We start from the raw sequence: 3,946 nt of genomic DNA on the forward strand, positions 1-3,946 counted from the left end.
TATAATATATATATATGTATGTATATATACAAATGCTATATCTTGACATATCTTTTACTGCCGCTGTGGTCGTTGTTGTTATCGGTGTCGATGGCTGTATTGAAGATCTTATGAGCGGCTGAAGGAAGGACTTCCTTAGCGGAACAGACCTCGACGATAGACATGTCTGCAGTTCCTTCCAGTGCAGTTCCAGTTATAATGGGGGTTTCATCTACTTGAGGACTTCGATGCAAACTTTGACATTGCACTGGTTTAGCAGACATGGTACATTGTGATGGGATGCGATTGTGGCAACCCGCCCCACGACGGTTCATTCTATTATTGTCGTTGATGTTGTTGGTGTTGTTGTTGTTGCTTACTTCAGGTGAGTTCTGAGTAAATACACTCATTGATCACAGACACGCCAGCCATGACCATTACGCCTTCCATTTAGTCAGTGCATCTAATGTGTTCCGTCCTTCTTTCAGCGTATGACTTTAGTGTGTCGATTTGGTTGTTATTTCTAATAGATGGAGAGGACGGGGCGCATAAAGTTACCTTCGATAGGTTCAGTAGAGGTGGGCATGGTGGACTCGGGTCTGTTGCTGTGTTTAGACTTGGCATTGGTGTTGGGTGAAATGGTATTGTTGTTTCTGTTGTTGTTGCTGTTTGGCTCCACACCAGTTCTAAATGAGAAAACCTGTGATCAGAGGCGTTCCAACCGTGACAATCACCTCTTTTTTCTTCAGGCGCTCGGTCGCATTTTCTCACAATATCTTTCCCTTCAGTTTGGTTGGGGCAGAGAAGGGTGTTCAATTTGTTAAGCGATTTGGTTGCTATTTTTAGCACATCGACTGACTCCCTAGAAGTTCTCAATCTGACCGTTTCTTGATGTTCATCTTGCTGTTATCGTTGTCGCTGGAATCAGTTGTTGTTGTTGTTGTTTGGCTGGCTTCACGTCAATTCTAAATGAGAAAATCCATGATCAGAGGCGTTCCAACCGTGACAATCTCCTCTATTTTCTTCGGGCGCTCGGTCACATTATCCCACAATATCTTCCCCTTTATACCGGTTGGGGAGAAAAAGGATGCACAGCTTGATAAGCGATTTGGTTGCTATTTTTAGCACATCGACTGACTCCCTAAAGGTTCTCTCTCTGGCCGTTTGTTGATAATGTTGATGTAGCCGTTATCGTTGTCTCTGTAATTAATATTGTTGTTGTTATTCTTGTTGATTTTGTTATTATTGATATTGTTAATATCGATGCTACTTTTGTTGTTGCTGTTGTTGTCGCATTTTTATTGCTGTTGTTGTTCTAGTATTTAATGGTGATATTAAAATCGCTTTTTTTTTTTTTTTTTTTTTTTTTTTTGTTAAATTGCTTTTAAGGCGGCGAACTGGCTGAATCGTTAGCACGCCAGGCAAAATGCTTAACGACATTACGTCTTCATGTTCTGGGTTCAAATACGGCTGAGTTCGACTTTGCCTTTCGTCCTTTCGGAGTCGATAAAAATATGCATTAGTTAAACACTGGGGTAGATGCAATCGACTTTCCTCACTGCCCCGAAATTACTGGCCTTGTACAAAAATTCGAAATCATTATTAAAGATCCGTTTAAGGCGGTGAGCAGGCAAAACCGGTGGGACGCCGGACAAAATGCTTATCGGCATTTTGTCCGTCTTTACGCTCTGAGTTCAAATTCCACCGAGGTCGACTTTGCCTTTCACCCTTTCGGGGTCGATAAATTAAGTACCAGTGGGCCTATGTAATCGACTAGCCCCTTGCCCCTAAACATTTCAGGCCTTGTGCCGATAGAAGAAAGGATTATTAAAAATTCTTTCTTTTGTTGTTACTGTTGTTGTCATCAAAGTGGCGAGCTGGCAGAATCGTTAGCACACTGGACGAAATGCCGCTAAGCATTTCGTCTATCTTTACGTTCTTAGTTCAAATCCCGCCGAGGTCGACCTTACCTTTCATCCTTTCGGGGTTGATAAAATAAGTACCTGTTGTGTACTGGGGGGGGGGGATCTAATCGACTCCCCCCACTTCCCCGAAATTTCAGGCCTTATACTTCCAGTAGAAAGAATCATTAGAGTTCCTTTTGTCGGCGTCGTTGTAATTGTTGTTGTTGTTGTTGTAAGTACTATTATTGTTGTAGGTAGCGCTGTTGGTAGTGGCGTTGCCTTCGATGTTACTATCGTTCTTGTTGTTGTTGCTGTTGTTGTTACTTCTCTTCTTATGGTTGATAACCTGATTGCTATCTCTATTGTTAATTATGTTATAATTATTGCTACCACAAGCGGCATTGTTGTTGTTTTTGTTGCTCTAACAGTATTGCAGTAGTAGTAGTAGTAGCAGTGGTTGTTGTTGTAGAGGCACTAACAGTAATTGTTGTTATTGTTATAACTGTAGTAATAGTAGTTGTAGTAGTATTAGTTGTCATTGTTGCCGTTGTGTTGTTGTTGTGGTGGTGGTGATTGTATTGCTTTATTTGGGTTCCCGTGGTTGTGTTGCTTTATTTGGGTTCCCAGCAGAGACATTACAACTCTGAACTAAAACAAGTCATTCTGTGCAGTCTTCGAAAAACCATTCTGTTTACACGTCGCGAGTTCGTCTCCCGCTTTGAATAATACCGGTACGTATATTAACTGGCGCGCATCATGTAGTTTTGGATCCTACAAAAGTCCACAAAATACAGACCTGTCATACCCTTGTTTATTCGATCAACTACGCCTCACTCCCTTAAAAAATAAATAAGGGCTTAACAAAATAAAAGAAATAAATGAAAAAATAAAATGAAGATAACAAAGGGGAACGAAAATTGAGAATTAGAGTTGGTAGTGTGTCGAAATAGACTTTCAGAGGTGGTTGTCTCATGGTTCTGGGGTTCAAATACTCATTAAGTCGATAGTTTGCTTTTTATCATCCCCGGAGTTGATTAAAACAGAGAAATCAATAGAAGAAAAAAGTCGATTAATCGATTATATTTCCTCTTTCGTCTCATCAATGTTAGGTTTGTTATTAGTGACATTTTTATAAGAGCGTGTATTAGCAGAATCGGTAGATTGTCATACGAAATGCTTTGTGGTATTTAATTACGTCTCTTAATGTTGTGTGTTCAAATCTCGCTTAAGTCAACTTTTCATTTCATTATTCTGGGGTCAAATAAAGTAGAAGTCACACTCGAAGGTTCACATAATCCACTATACTGCACTCCACTCTTAAATATTGGAATCATTCTGCCGATATCGGTAAATTCACTGAGTTGTTAAATCATTGGATTGAAAGTTACGCGGTATTTGTTCCAGATCACTGCCCTCTGAGTTCAAATTCTTCCGAGGTCAGCTTTGACTTTCACAATTTCGGGACCTGCAAAAACGCATCGATCCAAGTTGGCGGATTGGTGAAATCGTAAGAACATTGGGTTCCTAACCTTGTGGTATTAGGTCCCTCTCTCGGCGCTCTGGGCTCAAATTCTGTCGAGGCCATCTTTACATTTTATCCTTTCGTGGTCATTAAAAAGAACCAAATCCGAGGCGGTGAATTGGTGGAACTGTTAGAGAGTCAAGCGAGATGACTTTCGATATTTGTTTCCACTCTCGATGCTCTGAGTTCAAATTTCAGCGAGGTCAACTTTGTTTTTCATCCTTCCGGGGCCGATAAAACTGCATCAGTCCAGGGTGATAGATTGGCGGAAATGTAAAAACATTGTATTAGAAGTGGTGTCTGTTTTCACCCTCAACAAATTCAGCGAGGGTCAACTTTGTCTTTCATATTTTCGGGGTCATGCCCTTTCATCTTTTTTTGCCAATCCATTTTGGAACCAGTGGATGGACAGAACGAGTCGGGAGAGATGCCCCGTGGTATATGTTATGGCTGTTTACATTCCCACAGCAACGTATGCAACAACACTAGTGCCAAGCTGGATCAGCCCATGTTGACACCTTTCCTTCAGAAAAACATCCTT

At 41.0% G+C, this 3,946-nt stretch overlaps 1 protein-coding gene across 1 annotated transcript in view; it reads left to right on the forward strand.

The window, feature by feature from the left end:
* The window catches only part of LOC106871446 (synaptotagmin-15), a 264,254-nt gene that overhangs the window by 2,271 nt on the left and 258,037 nt on the right, over positions 1 to 3,946 (forward strand). The gene's annotated exons all lie outside the window — the stretch shown is intronic.

Source organism: Octopus bimaculoides, chromosome 17, assembly GCF_001194135.2.
Source record: "Octopus bimaculoides isolate UCB-OBI-ISO-001 chromosome 17, ASM119413v2, whole genome shotgun sequence".
NCBI classification, from domain to species: Eukaryota; Metazoa; Mollusca; class Cephalopoda; order Octopoda; family Octopodidae; genus Octopus; species Octopus bimaculoides.